The sequence below is a fragment of the Calidris pugnax genome, unplaced genomic scaffold (assembly GCF_001431845.1).
Source record: "Calidris pugnax isolate Ruff unplaced genomic scaffold, ASM143184v1 scaffold211, whole genome shotgun sequence".
NCBI classification, from domain to species: Eukaryota; Metazoa; Chordata; class Aves; order Charadriiformes; family Scolopacidae; genus Calidris; species Calidris pugnax.
This window is the reverse complement of record NW_015091083.1, coordinates 7,592,579-7,614,721: the sequence shown is the minus strand read 5'-3', so window position 1 is coordinate 7,614,721 and position 22,143 is coordinate 7,592,579. Positions and strand designations below refer to the sequence as shown.

The window sequence follows — 22,143 nt, the reverse complement described above, 5'->3', positions numbered from 1 at the left end:
TTTTTAAAAAAAAAAAAAAAAAGGAAAAAAAAAACCAAACAAAAAAAAAGAGTGCTAGTGGCAAAGATTTTAAATCCCTGGAATAATGGTAAAGTCATACAAAATCCTTATATTTGCTAAGCCTGAGAACACTGAGCAACCCCTAGTGTCTGGAATGACCTGTCTGTTCTTGCTCTGTCCCCTTCTAGCCAGTAACGTTACTTGAGAGACCCAGGGATATGTCTGCTTTGGAAATAACCTCTCTTAGCCAAGAGACTAGAAAACACTCACAGAGCAGGAGACGCCATTGCAATGTGATGCGTGACCCCCGTGTTAACTAAACAACCCCATGACCATAACCGTGAGATGCCTTCACTAAGCTCCATCACGCTTTTCTCCCCACTCCTGTTGCCCTTGACATAGAGCGAAAGGTCCTGGGTGGCTTTGAAGAGGATGGTGTGGGAGGGCTCCCTGTGACTTGGGAGCCCTGGGAAGGCTGAGCTGGGAAAAGTTCCCCCTTGGAGACCTGCAGTGGGCTGTATGCCCAGGAAGGGCCGATGGGAACCCACCTTGCTTGCCATCATAGCCCTTGTACACCCAGTGGCTCCATGAGGAACCATGGCTATCTTATCTCCAGGCTTCATTCTCCCTCACTCTGAGGATGCTCAGATCGTCTTCTACAAAGTGTGGGAAGAGAAAGGGTAGATGCTTTAAGCAGGCCTGTTTTTCTGCTCTTGTGGAGTTGAAAAAGACCATTTCACAGCATTAGCTCCGCATTTCTTTTCTAAAAGCGGGTTGTACTTTTGAAGAATAACTAATATTTAATTTCCATTAAAAACAAGCAAGTAATGGCTTTCGAATTTAGTTATCCTTGGAAAATATTATTGATATGCATATGTCTAATAGGTCATGCATCTGAGCCGGGAGGGAACGAACCTTTTCTTCTGTAATGTCTATTAATGAGTCTACGTGCAAAACTTCATCCAATGGTTTTTTGGAACTATAAACCCTTCCTTTCTTGGCTTGGTTCTTCAGGCTCTGCTAACTCTTTTTTTTTTTTTTTTTTTTTGTGTGCTGCTGTCTCATCCTGGACTAATTCACATGTGAATGTGAGGGGGAAGAGTACCTTCACCACCCCTTCAATGCTGAATTGAAGCAGTCTGGAGGTCCAAGAGGCCAGGCATTTCTACCTACAAAAGCAGCTGACGTATTAGCGTGGAGGGCAACACAGTCCTAACGCCACTGGTATTCAAGAACTCAAAGCTGCTTGGTGTGGCCGTGCCCTTTCTGCTTGTGGGTCTCCTCGCCTGCTAGCACCACTTTGTGACCTCGGGCACCCTTGAGACCCAACCCCCTCGCTTTTAATTCACCGGGGAACTTGTGACATAACAACATGAAGGCACTGCCCGCTCTGGCTTTTTCTGTGATGGGGGGTGTTTTAAACGAGATTCCTGCTACAAAGTTGAAAGAGTAGAGGAAGAAAATCCGGCATGACTTTGGGGTAGTGCAAACGAGTCATAGGAAACTCACTCTAGAGATATCTCCAGAGACTAGTCAAGACAAAAGTTACAGCACAAGCATTTGGAAGGGGGCCACTGCAAACAATTTGTCCTCATTCCAGTTGAGCAACTGTAAGCAGGGACATTTTCAACACAGGCCATTTAGGGACAGAAGGAAAGATTGGATGGCACTAAAAGAAACTACACAAATACATGGTGATAGGATGACTCGGCCACCCGCCACACATACTCTGCTGCTTCATTGTTCTTTCTCCTATCATCCCGACATCTGAAAAGGTCCCACCCCGGCACAGCGGCACAGCACAGCGGAGACCGGCATAAATTAACTCCAGGTGACAAAATCACCTTCCTCAGCTGGCCTCTGTTTGGCGGGGAGGGAGGGCAGGGGTTGTATGTGTGGCAGGACCTGAGGACAGAGGGGTAAAAGAGGATTTTGCTTTTTAAAGTGAGCAATATTGCAAACACGGGGAGAAAAGATGCTTTGCTCTGCTGTGGCATATTTTGCTCTGTTAAGTCTTGGGTTTAAAGGGCTGCAGTCATCCTGCTTTTTGAGAAAATGCTTGGATATAGTTATTCCAATTTCTTTAATCCTTCTCTTCCCCCTAACTCACAAGCTATTATTGCTCTGCTATTTTCCTCAGCATGCCAAAGGCACCATACCTTTCTGTGGAAAGTTTCTGCCACTCGCTCTGATTTTGTATTCATGCTGCATAAATAAGAACAAGACCTCCCTCCAGCACCTTGGCATGGACGGGAGGATGGTGCATGATAGAAATATTATGTAAGCAAGGTCTGAATGTCTGCAGCCCCAGCTCTAGACAGCCGTTGTCCACAGATAATTTAAAAAACTGTGCTTCTTTCCCCCCCCCCCCCACCCCGTCCCTTCTGAGCACCACAACACAATACAGTTTCATTCAGTGAAGAGCTGGCAGTCGGGGGCTGGATGGCTTAGCTGGCCCGTTTTGGGATGGGGTGCCTTTCATCTGTAGGTCACTGCTTTGAATTCTGCCCGCATTGTTGGCAACCAGGAGCCCTTCCCTTCTGATGGCAGCGCAGCAGCATATGCAAAATTGCTAGGAAGTCTCCGATCCTAGACACCATGTCTAGATCGTAAAAGCTACCGTAACAATTGAGTCTAAATGGCACCCTTCTTGGCAGCTGAAGCAGAGGCCAAGCAATAAAAGGGCTATGGAGAATGGTCTACTGTCTAGCATCTATAAGCTAACAGTGAGGAACACTGGTGAGGGAGTGTGAGAAAGTATGCACAGCCTATGAAGGCTCTTTTGGGTGAAGAAAGAGGATTTCAGTCTCCTAGGCTGAAAGGCCAACACCTTTCAATAGCAGAAGAATCATTTACAAATGTGAGAACAAAACCATTGTTAGTCCTCGTGCCTCTAACAATGCTGCTTCCTGTTGGCATCTTCTGCTTACTAATAACACAGCCCCACGATTTGTATCTTCACAGTGCTGCACGAGCACTAACTAATTAATCCTTTCTCACCCCTCTGAGGCAAGTAGTTTTTTATTTTTAATTGTCTGTAGTGGAGATGTCTTCCTTAAAACTGTTGCAGATATCTTTGTAAAGGCTACATAATAGTGACCCTGCAGCGTGCGCTACCCTTAGGATTTCTGCTTTTGAATCAGCTCTTCCAGTTCAGGTAGGCTACACCCAGTTATATGTTTTGCTGAACTGAGGTTTTAATTAAAATAAATGAGAACTAATTCTTGGAAAAAAATTTCAGAGCAGGGCAGGGTTTCAGTATAATGATATAAAACAAACAAACAGCCCCTCCTTTCTGCCCCCCAAACAAATCAACTCCCCTTCACTGGAATAATCTCTGGCTGTCTGACCTTATTTATTCAGATGCTGACATGAATCATCATCTGAGCAAGTATTCCCTCCTACACCTGCAGTACTTGGGGTTATAGTTCTCCTTGGTTTTCAGAGGCAATAAGAGCTCAGTGTTACTTGGAGCCGTCTCCATCTGGCAGGCCATGGAGTCCACAAAAGCACAGAGGTCTTTCTGTAAAAATGGAGTCAGCCCAGATTGCTTTCTCTTTACACAACATCTCAAGAGGACTCTGGACTTGTCTCTTTTGCAGTTATAGTCAAGTGTGCAGTCTCTATCCCTCCTATCTACTTTTTGTGTGATGACCTCTTCTTGGGGTAAAGAACTGCGTGGGTGAGTTTGGGGGAGGGGTTGTTCTTCTCGGGAAAGCCAAATTGCAGGATGCAGCACATCTTGAGCTTGGCAGCCTTTCTCACTTCCCCAAGAGGCAGCTGAAGGGCCCAAGCAGGGGTAAGACGTTATCAGCTCAATTCTAGCGTGCCAGAGCATATCCTTACACACAGATAGGGACACACTGTGTGCACCACAGTTGACCTTCACAGACCAAAGGAGATCCTTCGGTGGCGGCTAAGGGAATATTTCATGTCATCGGGATGCTGTCACAAGGCTGAGTCCTTAACAAATGAGTAGCTTTGTAGCGTTAGCCATAAAGCGTGTACAAAAGTGAAGGCAGAAGTTAAACATTATGTTATCTGTCAGTCATTCATTGTTTGGAGGGAACATCCCAAGAGCACGGCTGAGCACTGGTGTCGTAAAGATCTATACATTGCTGTTGGAATGGGGTCATTTGTCACCATCTGGGATTATACCACTAGCAATATATGAGCGTATTCAGAGTAGTATGCAGCTCCAGGTTTCAGCCATATGGAAAAAGTGTAATAAAGTGAGAAATTCAATCCTTTAATAGAATCCAGAGCACCCTCCAGAATGTTTTCCTTAGTTTTATTTCTTTGCAATGCAGGCTTAATAACCACTGATGTAGCATTTAAATTGGAAGAGATGCGACATCTAGATAAGCTGGGAGATCTGCTGATACCAACTGCCTTCTGATAGGAAAATCCCTTGCTCTTTCAGTGGAAAAACCCACCAGGCTGACGAGAGCCAGAGGAAGGGTATGGCACAGCTGTGGCATGCATTAGCCTCTTTTGACTTTTGTCTCTGTAGACACCCAGAAGGGCTCCCTTATCCCGAAAGAAATATTCTCAAGTAATTTTGACTCTGGAAATTGTCTTTGCGCTCACCTCTTTCATGCATTGCTCATGCAAAATGCTAAAAGCTTAAAAGAATTGTGAATTGTCACAGGATGTTGATGGTGCACAAGAAAACAGGAGTCCTTGTCTCCTTCCCTACCCTCTCTCTACCCCTCTTTATAGACTAATTTGTGATAGAGTAGCCATGTTGATATGGCTTTGCTGCTTGTAGGAGACTAGGTCGGTCTGTGGAAATCCATCAGAAACTGTAAGACACCAAAAAGTTTACACTGATGAGCTCAGAACTCAAAATTAATTTTCTGTAATCTTGCCTGGTAGTGCCAGACAAGCTTCCCTAATGTTGGATAGAGTATATGAAACTGGATGCTATGTCGTTAATGATTTGGAGTTATGGTGGAACTGGGAGGAGTTCCTGTAAGAAATTTGCTGCATTGATTTAGAAGCAATGATATCTGGATGAGACTCTGCTGCTGGCTGTGCATAGACAGGAATGACCGAAGGAATTTGATGTAATTCCGAGCTTCACGTCTCCAAAATAGGCTGTTCCTGAGATGTACCTGGCATGGCATTGTAGCCTAATGCCAGAGAAATGCAAATGTTCCCTGAACAAAATGTTAGGGTTTTCTGAGGCCAGGAGCAAATAATATATGTTGCTGTCTGGGAAAGGTACAAATAGCTACAGCTCAGTGCAAAAAACTGCATTATGGCTATATCTGGCTTAAGTGCTACATAGTTCTGTGGGCTGTTAACAGATGTTGCCAGAGCAACTTGTTATGACAAGCTGTGTTGTATTTCTGAACCCAGTAAGGTTACTGGCACCACCTCCTTCATCTCCCAGTGAATGGGAGTTACCTTTGGTTGAGATAGGTTCATAGCCCATCCCAAACAAATACCCTTGAAGTGCCATGTGAGGAACTAATGAGGCTCTGAGCTGAGTTCAATGTGTGTGACCAATAGTCCTCTGATAGCCAGGTCTTCCGTGTTGCTGTACAGGTACATAGAGCAGGTATATAGGATATTTTAAGAGCTATGTTTTTAGAGCTAGACCAGGGTAGGAGATGCCAGTCGGGGGAGAGGGTACAGATATCAGAAAATGGGGGAAGAGGGCTGGAGAGTGGCAGAGAAGTTCTGCAAAACAGCCAGAAACTAAAGGAGTTGTGTGGCAGCCTCATGCCTGCATCTATATTCTAAATTGGATACAGGAAGGATTTTCACCCAGATGGATAGCCAAGTTGCAATTGGATTTAGTAGGGTAGATCCCTCTGTGTCTCATTTTTGGTAGAAAAGTTTAAACTCTTCTCAAGGAATCCCAGGAAAATTTTTTAGAAAACTGATTTGTTTTTTTTAAATCAGTCTAGTTACAGCTTTCTTAGCCAGCTTATTTTCTCACTTTATGAAAGCCCTGCAAGTTAACTCTTTGGGAGAGGGTATGAATGGTGTTTTACATGATATCTTAGTGAATCAGGCTAGTAGAAGATGAGCTTTTCACACAGTGAAACAGATAAATCAATGGCAGTGATGTAGGGTTCAGGAAAGTCTGTGGAAAAGCCCAACACTCCAGCATTTTGTAAGTCAGAGGAAAAAAAACCTATATTGTGTTGCCTAGTTACTTTTCTTTCCAACTGACGCAAAAGAGAAAACAATACAGAAGATCACCTCAAAGAACATTCCCACTTCTTTGGCCCTTCCTGTTGAGTAGCCAGAAATGAGGAAAAATGAACAAAGGCTCCTTCCAGGGGACAACAGTGGGAATGGGTGTAGCGCATGACAGAGACCATTGACCCATCTTTTTTGGTTTGAGTCAAAGCAAAGTGTAACTGTGATGTAGCCCTTCGTCATCTCTCAATTACTTGACAGAACAATAATGCTAAAAAGATAAACGAAGTGATAAAATAAACAAATGCTCTAAAGCTTTTATAATCTAACTGATTCTTTTCTCCCAAGCACAGCCTGCCCAGTGGCAAGATGGGGAGTTGTAGTTTGTCAAAAACAACAGTTTACTGAGCCTGGAGAGGGAAATTCTTCGAGTGAGAGGCATTTCAATAACTTTACAAAACCGGACCCTTAGTCTCTCTCTGTATTTGATACGCTAAAAATAACTGTGTGAGATGGTCTGTGATCAGGAGCCATGCTGATCATGGCTGGTCAAAGCCAGCAAGGAATGACTTGGGCCATTACTGCCAAGAGGATGGGCTGACGTAGACCACAACTGACTTATTCCAAAAAGCGAATAACTCTCAGGGCCTGATCTACAAAAGTGCTGAAGTAAATGGGAGTTGTGGTTGCTCAACACTTCCCCGGATCAGGCTGCTCTGTCCTCATTAGTCACGCTGCTGCTGAGTCTTATAAATCCTGCCATTTCTTTTCACGCAGATAAGTTATCGTGCAGGAGTATCCCAACACCTGGCCTCTGCTGATATTCTGCCACCTCCCAGCTGAGCTTCAGCCCTGGTCCTGGCTCAGAAACCACCCCAGCTGCTCTAAGAAAAGAGAAGGGTCTTAAAAGACAGCTTCTGCACTGGAGCAGGGGCAGAAGGCCCTCCACCTTGGCAAATCTGACAGTCCCTCACAGAGTGAAAGCCCCTGAAATACTTTCATGGCATTGGTATTCATTTTTGGTAGCCTAACATCTGCGGATGCCTAATTTTACTAATCCTGCCTGTGACTAGCTCAGGCAGGCTGGCTGATGCGTTCGCAGAAAGATGGAGCTAACATGTGCAAGATCAGGAAAAAAGCCAAACCCTCAACAGGCCAATGAAGTCAAACGAGCAGGTTTCTGGGATTTGGACATGTCATGTCTGCCATCTAGTTACTAGTCAGGGCATGTTCCATGTAGAAAATGAAGAGTAAATAATCCAGTACCACATAAAAGGGGTATAAACTTACTGGGACTTTTGACAAATGAGAGAAAGACTTTCAATGGTATTTTAATTGAGATGCTTGGAAAACAATATGATTAATAATTAAAACTAAAATATGTGAATTCCTGAACTTATTTTATTTGGCTGTAAAAATAATTGTATATGCTAAAATAATAGGCACGAATACAAGCGATGAAGTGTTACTGCAATAATGGAGTTGAAAGCTCTGGGTCCCACTCTCAAATACAATGAGGTTGTTAGCATGAGGTCCTCTTGGCATGAGACGTGATCTGGTAAAAGTTTGACCAGTGAAGTGGAAGCCAGGGCATCATAAGTTCTGTGCTGTTTTGTTCTTTGATTGATTGGGTAAGGCACAAATTGGCACAAAGAACAACTTTCAATCTCAGTTTACCCATCTGTAAATGGAGACATATATCACAGTGATGTTATCAGACTTAATTCTTGTAATGTATTTAAAGCTTCTCAGGTGTAAGGTATTATAAAAAAAATGCAAAGTTTATTGTTCCTAATCTAAAGTAACATATGAGATTTTCAGTATTCACAATGTTGTATTTCATCTGCAACTTTAGCTGTGAATAATGTCGTGCCTTTTAACGCACACGCATGTTCTAGCTGAAAAATAGCATTCTCTTTGCTTTCTAACAAAGCTTTCTGCAGTGTCGTTCAGCATTCAAAAATAAGGCTGCAATTCTGTTGAGCACTGATTTAGTTTAAATATTCAATTTACTTAATTGTTCTGAGCCATTTAAGAAGCTGATTTGCAGATAGTTATAAAATAGCTAAAATACTCCTTAAAGATATAATACTGACAGTTTATTCACAATGTAAAAGACCCCTTAAATTTACAAACCAGAGTTGTTCATTATAATGAACGCTAAATTTTTGCAGAGGAATAACTCATCCTTAATTTTAGATTTTTGTACATAAAAGAAGATGCCCACAGCTATAGAAGTACCACTGTTTGCTATGTATAAGAGGAAGAATGAGTTAAGGGTCTTATGCTCCTTGTTCTGAAATACTGTGGCTGCCTCAACAGAATAAGATACTGGGTCTGTGTAAAGAGATATAAAAGGGCTGGATGATGATACCTTTAGTCTCTCTGAGCTCAGAAAGTGGCAGAACTCATTGAACAGGGTAGGACATGGTTCTGTTGGCCTCAGAGCCTGGCCCAAAGTTCAGTTTTCAGTTCCTGGTGTTAGACCAGGTCTCCCTGTCCTACTGTCAGATGATGACCTGGAGGGGATCTCACAGCAGGAGCTCGGTGGGCAGTGAGGGGGATATGGCAGGGCACTGCACGTGCTGCACGTTTCACCCAGTGTTGTATAGGGGAATGCAGCACATCTAAGGAGTGGAGCTGATACTGGACTGAGAAATTTGCATTTTCACCAAAGGTTCAATAATATGTGTGAGTAATCTGTGGTAAAACACTGAAGACAAACTTGTCTCAATACACTGCACTGAATACAGGGGATTAGGAGCCAATGCCAGAAGCAGGGCTCTGCTAAGGGTGGCTGTGTTGTCAGGGAGATAGGATGAGTGTCAAAAAGAGACAATATCTCTGGGATATTCACCGCAACCTGTGTGTTAGCTCCCTGGGGGGGGCGCAAACTGCCTCAGAGCAGCCCTGTGCTGTGGCCTGGGACTGACTGAAGCGAGCTGACATCCTAGTCAAATTCAAGAACCTGATCTTCTTCCCTTGGGGTAGCCCCATCTGTTTGGTTCGTCTCTGATCCCAGCCCCCCAGCTTTTTTTTGCCCCGAGCCAAGCTGCCGTGGGGTGTGTGACAGGAGGGATACTGCGGTCCCCGCCGGGGCTGGGCTTTCCTCAAGCACAGCTGGTCGAGGCTGCCCTCGTCTCAGATGGATGGGGCCGGGGGCAGGTGACACCTTCTTCCCTTTCACTGCTTGGGGAGGTCCTTTTCAGGCCTAATTGTCCCCTCACTAATTTTAGTCTTATGTAATTTAATTACTTCGGTGAAGTTGCCTCCTGATTTATGTCAGGGCGAGTGAATGGAGTATCAGCCCTTGAACCTTTTACCAAAGTATGATGTTACACTATTTCTGGACATCATCATGTGCTGGTTGTGCAACAGATAAGAATAATGCTTGGTAAGTCATTAGTACTTCAGTTCAATTTGTGCTAAAATCATCAGCTGCATCCCATTTAGTTTCTAAAGCCTCCTCATTATTGCTGCAAACATCAGACCCATGACCTGCTTTCCACTCTAGGAGAGAGGGATAAGTGAATTTAACGTGACCTCTGTGTTACCAGAAGTCTGCGGCTGCTCCCCTGAAATCAGGTGGTGTCTTATCATTGACTGCAGTGAAGGTAGGATCCGGTCCAAATTTCAAACACTTATTTTTCCAGCAGAGGAGAGTAAGGCTTAAACTGCTGCACTTCTTTGGCAAATAATGAATGGGACCTCATTATATCCGTTAGGACGTGACTTTACAGATGATTGCATGCTGAAAGTATGCCACCGATAGACTGGCTCTGTCCTGAACTGTGAAATTTGCTCAGAGAATCAGAGACTGCTAACTTTCAAGACACTTCATTCATTCTCATATCATGAATGGTTTTGTCAATGAATGGGACTGCTGACCTTGATGATCCCGTATCAGTATTTCCATTGCTAGGTACAAGCACACAGTGATGCTGTGACTACTGGGCCTTATTCCTGCATTTTTTTCAGATGAAAAATCATCCACAGTAGCATTTACCAGAATTTCTCTCCTTGTGAGATATTACTCTGACCCTGTTAATTTACAAAGAATTTGATGTCTCTTATGAAAACAATGTGCAGATTAAGAATCAAAGGAATTGCTCCACAACTGTTATATAGAAAATCTTGGTCTGACTTTCTGAATATACATTTGCTAAACTGTTATAATGCAAGAAATTACAATGCACTCATTTAAATTCATCCTTATCTCATATTAGAGGTGAAATCAAAACAGCAAAGAATTAGAAATGGCTTGACCATGATGAATTTTTTTGGTCCTGCTACATATTCCCTGAACTCTAATTTTTAGAGGTATTATGGGGCTAAAATCAGTAGTCCATGCGTGCTTCCCAAGAGTATCTATGACGGGTGCTGCATAGAAAGCTTGTTAAGACTACGTAAGAGACTTAATGATTTATGGATTTATTCTTACAAAACTTTTCTGAGTCAGATAAATATTGTTATTGCTGTTCTGCAGATGGGTAAATTGGGGGACTGAAAGCTTAAGTAGCACGCACAGGATCACCCAGCAAGTCTAGAGAAAATAGGCTGGAACCAGAACGTTTCATTTCTATTTTCATGTTCTGTAAGTGTTAGATCATCTTTCTCCCATGATTAGCTGCTATTCTGGCATGAACTCAGGACCATTATGATAGAGCTATTTTTCATACAATGGGATGAGACTGCCATGGCTTTAATTACAAGCATGTGTTCACTCTTTTATGGCATTGTGATTGTTATGTAAGGTGATGTGTACAATTAATGAATTTTAAATTAGGAGTTTACATTACAAACCCTTTGGGTAGGGAAAATTTTCTTCCTCTCTGTCCATACAGCACTTAATAAATTGGAGTCCTAGTTAATGACTGGACCTTGGAACTGCTACACTGATGCAAGACTAAAAGTAATTATGAGATTATTTTTATTCAAAATAGAAGTTGTTTTAAATAAATTAAGAGGAAATCCCACCTTCAGGAATTTGGAGAAAAGACTGAGGTGCTTACTACTGGCTAAACACACTTTTTATAGAATTTACAGCTGATGAGACAAGTACTCTTAAAATTGAGTATAAAAGTAGGGGCACCCTAAATGCATGCCCCATAACATACGCTCCTAAATTTTATAAATTTAACCCAACTCTTTTGGAGGACAATGTGATGATTTCAGAAGTTAATAAATGATGCTACATTTATAGCTTCTTTTCAAAGAAAAGAAAGGTAGCCAATCCTTATGACTAATAACTATTATTTAAAGTACAATCTGAGACACTCCTTGTAAAATTTCAGCCAGGGTCTTGGCATGACTTAGTGCCCAAGAAAAGGATATCTATATTGGGAATCAACTGCTCTTACACAATCTTTGTGATGTTTTGGAACCACTTAAAAACAAGGAGTTGATGATATAATACATTCTTTGGATTTGGAGATGTTCCTCTTATTCCTGCTTTGAATTAAGAGAATATATTGGTGGTTTAGTTAAATGTCTCTTAGACAAAATTATATGTCTTTCTTTATCATGCAACTGAAGCCAGATCTGTCTCTTACTGTAAAAAAAAATAATATAGGTGTGAAGAACTTTCAGCTGCTCTAAGTATTAGGTCATTTCTATATTCCAGTGGATTTCAAACTGTGGTCTGTAGACCACCAAACACCTGGGGAGTGTCTGCTGGAGGTCTGTAGAGGAGCTGGCTGGTCAGATAGGATCATGTTTCTTTCTTTCTTTTTATTTTTTTTTCTTTTTTTTTTTCCCCAACAGCTTAATGGTGTTACAAGTAGCTAAAAATGTACTAAACATTTCCCAGCTAGCACTTTTAAATGTTAACAGTTGTACTTGCCTCAGGGCTGTTATTCAGTCACCAAAACCAGGAGGTGGCCTATGTGATCAGAAAGCAGGGGTGAGTCTCAATGACAAAATTTATGAAGATGCTGTCTGTAGTCTGAAACTCTTCAGGAATCTCTTGGCTATGTCATGCTTTAAAACCTGTTGGTGAATGCAAACATCTGACTTCACTAAGCCACTGAGGTGTATTTATATCATTGTGTGAATGCAGATAGGGCTCCAATGATTCGTAATGACTTTTTCTGAAGTGATACTGTCAGTATATGTGTTATTCAGAAGATGCTGCTGGTAACATGTCCTACAATAGCTAATGATCAGCATACTGAGAAGGACAGGTAAAACTATCTATTTTCTTAACCTTGTATAACCAAATAATAAAACAAAGATATGATCTATTATTGCATCACTTAATAGAACACCCAATCTATTTTTTAATATGAAAGGCTTATAAAGGATACAAGATAACAAGTGCTAGTTACAGTAGTATATAATACATACTCTGCATTTGATTAAGAATTGTAAACACATGATGAGTCAAAAGGTTAGGTTACATTTTCTCCGTGAAACTTCATTCAGTGTGTGCCACAGGTGGCAGAGAAATAGGCCAAAGTAAAATTTAGCCACCCTTTGTGTGGCACTTCTAGAGCTGGTGTTCAGAAGAGACTTTGCTGTTGAAGGCGCTATTTTCCCACTAAATCTAGAGGGCAGAAAACTGTTTTGCTCCTGTTTTGTTTCTGAGGCAGAGAGCTGGCCACAGCAGGGAGAAGCATGGGTTATCAAAATATTTTTTGCTATGGAATATGCTTATAAATCACAGATTTCACAATGCTACTTATGCAGAGTTTATGATGGCAATTGTCTGTCCGTTACAACTGGGACTACTAAAAGGATTTGTCACTGAAATTCTTGAGGCGAGAATAATCTTTGGCCATTTTTAAACTGATGCAATACAAAATTACAAAGGAAAATAAAATGCAGCTAAACCCTGGGCAAAGAAATAGACACAACTCAGGGACCCCACTCTAGGTGATTGGTCTAGAAGAAGAAATTGATTTCAACAGGCATAGTAGATCAATCATGAATTGCTGAAACAATTAGTTAAAGCCATTACTTGCGAATCAATAGAAAAGAAACTGTACCCATTTGTTCAATCCAGCAATTTAAATTTCTCAGGGTGCCATGAATAAACTGTGAAATGTATCTTTAAGATAAAGTTTTTAATTAGAACTGGCAGTTCTGAACCTGCTGTTAGCAGGAGCCAACCTACTGAAAAAGAGCCCGATGCAATAGACTGTAAAGTGTGTCTGCTCGCTGCTTTAGCATTTAACAATTAAAAAAAAAAACACAAAAAGCAATCAACCTTTAAAACTGAAAGCTGTGTTTGAACATCAGCAATCAGAAGATTTTTTTTTTTGTTCTCTGTGGTTAAATTAGTTTGGAATTTTCAACTGTCATTTCTTACAATAGGTGCCAAATACAGCTGGTTTCCTGAAGGATGACACTTGTTTTACAGGAACACACACAAAAAAAAAAAAAAAAAAAGGGAAAAAAGCACCTGCTGTAGTGGACTCAGCAATCTAAGTACCATCCTATGATCCACTGCTGGTGTGGGCAATCCTTCATGGGTTGTGACCTGATTCCAGCAATCGACCAAGAACATGCTGATTTACAGTTTGCTTAAATTGCATTGTCTTTGTTGGGACTTAAGCATGTGCTTAAAGTTGAATATCTGCATTTTAAATAGGGATTATGTATGACACCTACTTGGCAGGAATTACCCATTTATTTTCAAATATGCCTCACTTCGTGTTCCTGAGAGTGAGAAGTGGTGCTAACGCTTTTAAAAATCCCATCCTAAGCTGAGTAAAATAGGTGAATTTGTTGGTTTTGTGAACATTCATAGGGGGGGAAGAAAAAAAGCCAAAGCCTATGTTAAGGGCCAAAAGGTTAGGTGAATAAAAGAGCAAAGTGTCCCACGCCACCTGTCTCTGCTCATTCTTCCGAGAAGCATGAGTCGGTCTCCACTTCCCTTCCGCTTGTGGTTTAGGGGCCTTGGTGGCTTCTGCATTCCTCTCCTTCTTTCATGTTGCTCTAACTGTGCTGTCATTTAGCCGAATCCACGTTTTTTTCTATAGTCCAAGCCCAGTAACCCTTGTCGCTGACCTCACCAGCCATGTGCTCAGTGTGAGGATGACTCATGGTAGTGATGAGAAATCCTTGTTCTCTTTAATTTGGTCTTCCCAAGGAAAGGGGGGCTGTGGAGAGGGGATGGGGGAGATTCTGATATTTCCAAACTCGCTTGCTGGAAGTATTGTGTCAGTTACAATAATTTGGTGTAGCACATAAATCCTTAGGCTGACTTGCGATTCCCAGCACACCCCTTGTAGTCTAATTGAGGAATTGCATTTCTGTCAGTCACATACCCTGGTGGAAACGCAAGAATGTGAGAAACAATAGGAGCAGGCTAGTACTGAGTCAAAACAGATAAAGCCAAATTGCTTGTTGGGCTGAATGATGGGAGCAAGCAGACGAGAAGCAAGTCGGTCAGAAACCCATTGCTGCCACTGATGGCCATGTGAAGGGTACACTCGCTGCTCTGGGCAGTGTGTGAGCAAAGCGGGCAGACAGGCAAACCAGCAAGAATGCCATTAATCTCTTCTTTATGAAAGAAAAAAAGATAAGGGCATCAAAATAATAGAGTAGGCCAAGAGAGGTTATCCTGCCCCTCTACTTTGCCCTGGTGAGGCCCCATCTGGAGCACTGTGTCCAGTTCTGGGCTCCCCAGTTCAAGAAAGACAGGGAACTGCTGGAGAGGGGACAGCAGAGGGCTACAAAGATTATGAGGGACCTGGAGCATCTCCCTTACAAGGAGAGGCTGAGGGACTTGGGTCTTTTTAGTCTAGAGAAGAGAAGGCTGAGGGGAGATCTGATCAATGCTTATAAATACTGAAAGGGTGGGTGTCAAGAGGACGGGGTCAGTCTTTTTTCAGTGGTGCCCAGGGATAGGACAAGAGGAAATGGGCACAAACTTGAATGTAAGAAGTTCCATCTAAACATGAGGAGGAACTTCTTTACTTTGAGGGTGGCAGAGCCCTGGAACAGGCTGCCCAGGGAGCTGGTGGAGTCTCCTTCTCTGGAGACATTCAAAACCCACCTGGACAAGTTCCTGTGCAACCTGCTCTGGGTGGACCTGCTTTGGCAGGGGGGTTGGACTAGATGATCTCCAGAGGTCCCTTCCAACCCCATGTGATTCTGTGAGTATGCTACAGCCTGCCGATGGATTTCAGAGTGAGGGGAGGACTCTCCAGATAGATCTGGAGGAATAAAATATCTGGGCTCAAATCAGGCCGTGGAGAGGTTGGGTATGAAGGGAGCAGGGCAGGGAGCGTGCAGGAGGAAGGAGCCGGGAGGGCCGGGGCTGCTCACAGGCTGCAGGCAAGGCTGTGAATCAGCTCAAGATGGCTACCCAGGGGGAGCATGTGGTGGGCCTCTTTCTCCTCTGGGGACTTTTATTTGTTCTCCATTTCTTGGTGATTTTCTCTAATCTGAAGAACAAGATGTCCTTAATGAAAACAGATGTTTTGCTCCCTTTCATATGGAAAAAAAAAATAAAATAAATTAATTCCCCCAAAATAGAATAAACCCAAGGAATGCTGACACCAGAGATGGGTTCCCACAAAGTCAGGAGAACAAACCTCTTGGTTAACACCCTCACCTGGCCGCTCATTTCCCACTGACAGAGGGTGGAAGCTGTTGTTGTGAGGGTCCATGGCAAGACCCGGGTGTAGGAGTGGGCGAGCTGTGTGCAGCCTCTGTAAAGCATAAACACCACGCTGAGCTGGCTCGCAGCTTTCCCCATCCACGGTCTCCCACTGCGAGATCCTGGTCAATGGCAGTTTTTGTCATTGGCTTCAGCCTTACTAGGAATTGGTCCCAGTATTTAATTTAAAGCACAGCACACAAAAACACAAAATCATAACATCCCTGCTACATTTATAGAGCTGCATAAGCCACTGATTAACAAATGGATGAGATACTGAACTTTGCTTTACCATCTGTCTTTAATTACATAAAATAACTTGAAGCAATTAACAAGAAAGAAACACTGTGACACAAATAAATAAATCCTATTGATAGAAACAGATGAGGGAATACTTAGGATATTTGAATATATGGATGAAAGTCACCAAAGCTGCTTAATCCGCACCCAATGATATTGCAAGTATTATTGAACAGATTTACACCGCCATTGCCAATTATTTTTGAAAAATAATAGTTACCTGCGGAGATAAAAAGAAACAAAAGGAAAGCTCTGTGTGTGTGTGACTGGAGAAGAAAATATGTGGTCCATCCAACTGCTGTGATGCCTAAGTTTTGTCTTTCATAGATAAGAGGAACTAATATCAACAGAAAAATATACAAAGCATGAGGTTTCATAACTGCAGACCTAAAACATAAGTCTGCATGCTTATAAGTGTTTAGGCACCAGTGGGGCTTAGGCTCTTTAACACTGCAGGATTTAGGCTCTAAGTCTGTTTTTTCAGCATTCAAATACACTTGTTTGCCGTCTCTGTTTAAGCACTTAGGAAAAAAAAAATGAGCGCTGTACAATAGCTATTGAGTGACTGCTGAGTGGATTAAGAACTGACTAACTGATAGATGTCAAAAAGCAGCTGTCAGCTCCGAATGAAAGCTCTGGAGTCAGGCTGCAGAAATGGGTGTTACGCCTGGCAGGCTGCAAAATTATCCTTAATGGCTGAGAGACAAGTACATCCCTAGTAAAACAATGCTGAGTAAATTAGGGAGGACGTTCAGGTTGGTGCAATGATCAATAAATTATGAAGATGGAGCAGCCCAAATTTGGCGAGCGGGACCTCTGCAGATGAGCTGGGTTTGAAGTCATGCTCTAACAGTGGCTGTATTGATGCAGTAGAAATTGTATCCCAAGGGTGGTGCTTGAGAAGGCTGTGGTATCACTGCGGGGAAGCAACCAGAGACAGGACTTGGTCTGATGGTGCAAAAGAGGATTAAAGTCGTCTTTAAACGAGTTAGCAGGGGCATATGAGTTGAGTGCAATGCTGACTACATGGCAGTGGTGCGTTACAGTGCTGTGGGTGCTAGAAATCTACAGAAATCTGGCAGGAAAGGCATAAGAACCGCTTGCAGATTGGAGAATATGCTTTGTTTCCCTTATCAAAATGAGATGACTGGATTACAGTGTATAATTACCTTCACAACAAGGAAAAAAAAAAAAAGTGTTTTGCATCAGATGAACGCATTACAAGAATCAGTGGGTGGAAATGTAAGCCAAGCAAATTTAAGCAAGCAAAGAGGCTTGGATTTGTAGCAGTAAGTGTGATGAACTGCTGAAACAAACTGCCCAGGAAAGTGATAGTGTACGTATCAAAACTGGATCCCTTTCTGGAAAATACGTGTCAGCCAAACAGACATTATTGGGCTCGGTATATGGGGAATGGGGCAACGCTATAGTCTGTGACAGAGAAGAGGTTAGACAGGATGAGCTAATGGTGCTTTCTGGCCTCAAAATTCATAAATCAAGGAAAACGTCTCAAACATTTTAGGCCAAAGTCTCCTTATTTCACGCAGCTAAATCATCCATTAATCCCAAGGAAACACTGAGGCAAATAGCATCAGGAGCAGCAAGGGGTATGGGCTTGGACAGGCTAAAGCTTATTATATATATAGCTTTTGTGTTAATATGCAACGTTATATATTCTGTATATTATAGACTGGGGGGCCGAGGCTGTTGGCTATGGTCAGCACGCTCCGAGTCAGTGCTCAGGGAGCAGGGGAGTGTGCTCAGCAGATGTACCCAGAGATAGACAGACCGGGTGGGAATGTAGGAGAGTGGATACAGGGAGCGCTGAATATGTAATTTGCTCCTGTTTCAGGTATTCCTGTGGAGAGAAAGAACTTTAATTGTTTTGGCGGGGAACGCTGCTGTGTAGACTGAAATGGGAGAAAGAATGTAAACAAAGGGCAACAATCAATTGCCGTGTTATCGCAGCTTGTAGAAATGTCTCGCGGGTCATGGCAGGGACTTTTGACAGACATCGTCCTATTTAATATCTCTATGGTGATCTCAAAGCAGAGGTAAACAGCACAATAGTGAAATGTGCTGATGATACTAAACCAGGAAGGAATGCAAACAGGAGACAGCAGATAAACGATATCAAAGGACCGGCAGATATTAGAAAGCTGGGTACAAAATCCCCCAAACAACTCATTAAAAAAAAGGAGGAAAAAAAACCAAAAGAAGAAGATATATTTGAATGTACACGTTCTGGCCATCGATATTGCTAATAGAGTTTCAAGGTATAGCAGACAGCAGATCAGATGGGAACGAGAGATGAATTTGCAGAGTGATAAAGGCTATGCACATACAGACGTGTCACGAAGCAGTGAGGTAACAGTTCACGTGTAAAGCTCTGTGTTACTACATTCAACTCTCTGTTCAATATTGCCAGCTGCTGACTGACTGGAAGGAGTTGGAAGGGATCCCACAGCAATTCAAAGGCTGGAAAAATCACTTTGGGGGAAAGACTGAGGCTCAAACCCAGCATCTCATTAAGCATAAACTTTAAACTTAAAGTGCACGAGCTGTGCTCTGATTTACAACTCCCTTTATAGCCCTACTAGGTGGCTTTAACAACGAAACTACATATCAGCTTAAAAGGTGCACATGTTTAAGCACTTTGTTTAGGCTGGAGCAGAAAGGGTTTGGTTAAACCTGCAAGGAAACGTGACAAAAGTCTACGAGCCCTTGGCCACTGAAAGGTGCATATTGGCTGCACTGAAATTAGCAGGCAGTCATGTATTTCCATAAGGCTGGGCTGCTGCATTCCTATGCACGGAACAAAGGTCTGCAAAGGCTTAAACCAGCCCATATTATTTAACTGTAAGGGAGGAAGACAGCAAACTCAGGCCTTTTGGGTGTATTTTTTTTAAGGTGAAAACTGGAAGGCTGTCAGATGGTCTTTCAAGGGGAGTTTGTATTGCTGGGGGTTTAGATAGATTTGAATAAAGCACCAGAGAATGCCTATAAAGCAGAGCTTTACGTCTTTACATTGGAAGGCTGGGAGTTCTTCCCTATCCCAAGAATTCCTGATCATATGGAGTGGCCACAAAAGCTCCACAATTCAAGGTGGGAGGAATGGTTCCCTTCTGAACTCTGAAATCATCTCTGTGACTGTTCATAAAAGAGTTCTTTTGAGACTGAATTCCTGATGCTGATTCTCGAACCAAGGAAAATTAATCTTTAAAGAATAAGGCTGTGAAATGCTGAACTGGGATCACAGATAACGGTGGGAATATCTCTCTGTGTAACCATTTATTGTGCTTAGAACTGAGAATTATCTGAAACAGAGAGCAGTTTGTTCTGCAAGAATGGCATTTTGGGGGAGTTAGTACTCGATTCTTTTTGAAAGTCAAGACAAGGTGAATACCCAGCTTAGGTTCTTTTAAACATTGCCACAGACTGAGTTAGCTTGTTTATTTGTTTTTATTTGTTTTTTGTTTTTTTAAATTTTGCTCAGAAATAGTAGGAAACAACTCTCTTCTGGAAAAAATTAACACTTCAGTGTTTCCCTTCATGATTCTAGACTTATAATGCAATTAGTATCACATGATTTTATAATTAGTATTAGCAAATCACTGTATACAAGGACATCTAATATTTAATGTTATCTTTCAGAAATTTAGTAGTGAAAATAAGAGAGTTTGCTTTGGCAGGGATTTAGGCTTGGAAAGTTAGCAGGCACTCTTCTGGGCTTGACTAGTCAATACCCATCAGAATTTTACAAAATCCCTGCACAGATTATTAAAAAAGCAACAGGGAAAGACCAAGGGCATGATGATTAGGGTAGAGCTTCCCTTTACAAATCTTGATTGAACAAATACTTGAAAGTCACGTTTGTCGTCATGGGATGGAAGTCGGGATACGGGGTTAAATTATTGACGTGACTGAATATCTACAGATCCTTCTCCTTTTTCTTCTTTCCGTTGCCCTTTTTTTATCTCATTGCAATTTCATATTGCACTGCTTCATTCATTCCCTAGTGCTTTTCTTCTCCTGATAGGATGTCTATCTGTGATTCTGTCATTCTGTGATAAGCTAGTTCAAGTGCCCACCTCACAACCTATTGCTCTCCTCAGGCAGTTACTTAGTTCGAACATTCAGCACTCAGTCCCCTTTGGATGCTGAGTTGCTACAGCAGTTAAGATTTGTATGTGTAGTACAGTACAAAAGCTACCAAAAGAGGGCAACATATGAGCCAACAATGAGAAATGTATCCTGACAAGTTTACGGTTGTGTATTTGTGACGCCCTCCCCCCCTTTCTTTTTGATAGAGCAAGAACTTTTAGCAGAGCTGGTCAGGAAACAGAATTTCCATTTTATGGGAAATTCCAACACTTGGGTAAAAAGTGAAGGTGCTGAAGTTTTCATGTCAGAGAAAATATATTTGGCATGATGGAAGTGTTCCATAAATGTCAAATCATTCTCACACCAGAAACCGTAAAAGTTATAATGACATTAAAATATTAAATTTAATAGGAAAAATATTAAACATATGAATGCTGTAAAGTTCAAAACAGAATTAAATGAAACAAGGAGCACTTAAATGTTTTCACTTTATGGAAAACAATACTTTAAATATTACTCAATGTACATGTTAATATAATGTAAATATAATTTTAATTTGTCTCCATTAAAAATGTTGTCAAAATAAGTATGCTTCCAAAAAAGCAAGCTGATTAAGACCAGGTTGTATTTCCTGAAAGAATATGTTTCCTCTGAACATTGTTTAATTACGCTTTCTCGCGGTGAAATGCCTGAGAGAATTTCCAAATACTCTTAATAATCCCACAAAAGGCTGAGGTAAGTTGGCCACATCCCAGAACTGTCCCCGATGCTGTGTTTGTGAAGGTAGACAAAGTGCTATCCCAAACGCCAAGGCATGTGAGCTCAAGAGCGAGTATACCCTGGACAACACCGAATGTGCACTCATTGGCTAACAGGTTATTATAAACAAAGTTTTTTTTCAAAGTATTGAATAGTACTCCAAGGAGTTAGACAGTCTTGAACACATGCCAGCGTGGCAATGGATACCGTAAGCAAATATAATCTACCTCACTTAGGGTAAATATTTGGCTACAAATGTATTGAGAGCTCTTTAATTCTTTGTACGCTTCTATCATGAGAACCAGAGGAAAGGCAGGGGAGATGTAAAGACTGAAGGGTGATTTTTTTTCTTCTCTTATCAGCTGCCCAGATAGGCCAGCTGCCAGTCAAATTAAAAACCTCACTGGAGGAAATGAATGAAGGCCTGTAGGTGTAGAAATCTGCTGTTTATACAGCTGCACCAAGTTCTGCTAATGATCAACCAGAATCAGCCAAGTCTTCGTGGAGATATGCAAAAATTTTGTGGCAGTGTCCAGAAGGTTGATTACGGAATTTAGGACATCCTCAGGGTTTTTTCTTTTTCCTTTATTTGTCTCATCTCTTTTTTTTCCAAGACTAACTTCTGCTTTCTGCTTGCTTCTATTATGGCTTAAAATGCTGGAAAGTATCTGGGAAGGAGAGGGGGGCAGATCTATGATCTATCTGAAGGGCAACGAAACATTTGGAAAGTTTGGAAGTACTCACCCATCTCCAAGACAGGATGTTCTGCTTGCAGGAACAATACCTTATCTTCTCTCATTTTTCCGAGTCCTGCTTTTGCATCTGTATTTCTGTGGATTCCAAAAGAAGGAAAGATTTACTTTTCCCAGCCAGAAACAAGTAGAGGTTTCTGTCTGGGGGGTTTCTCTATTGTCTGATCTATCAGGTGAATGACAACTTCACTTTGTTCACCTGACAAAGGGCTACAGAACCATAGGGTGTCAAATGAGGTGTTCAGTATAGGAATGACAGCTGCACACACTGTCTGTGTGGCTGTACTGACTCTAATCACAATGTTTTCAGACAGCTTCCTGCAGGAAGCTATTTATACTCATCTGCTTGTCCTTCATTTCTTGTACTGCTCATCTATTTTTGAGTAATGTCTTGATACTCTTTCCCAGGCAGTGATGCTACTTTTGGGAAACAAACGAGGAAGAGTTATGGAATATAATGCATGT

At 41.9% G+C, this 22,143-nt stretch overlaps 1 long non-coding RNA gene across 1 annotated transcript in view; it reads right to left on the bottom strand.

The window, feature by feature from the left end:
• The window catches only part of LOC106897130, a 42,591-nt gene extending 20,857 nt beyond the window's left edge, over window positions 1-21,734 (bottom strand). Inside the window, exon 1 of the long non-coding RNA XR_001413731.1 lies at window positions 21,671-21,734. This is a non-coding gene — a long non-coding RNA (uncharacterized LOC106897130). The remainder of the gene's footprint in view (window positions 1-21,670) is intronic.
• Between the last annotated feature and the right edge of the window lie 409 nt (window positions 21,735-22,143).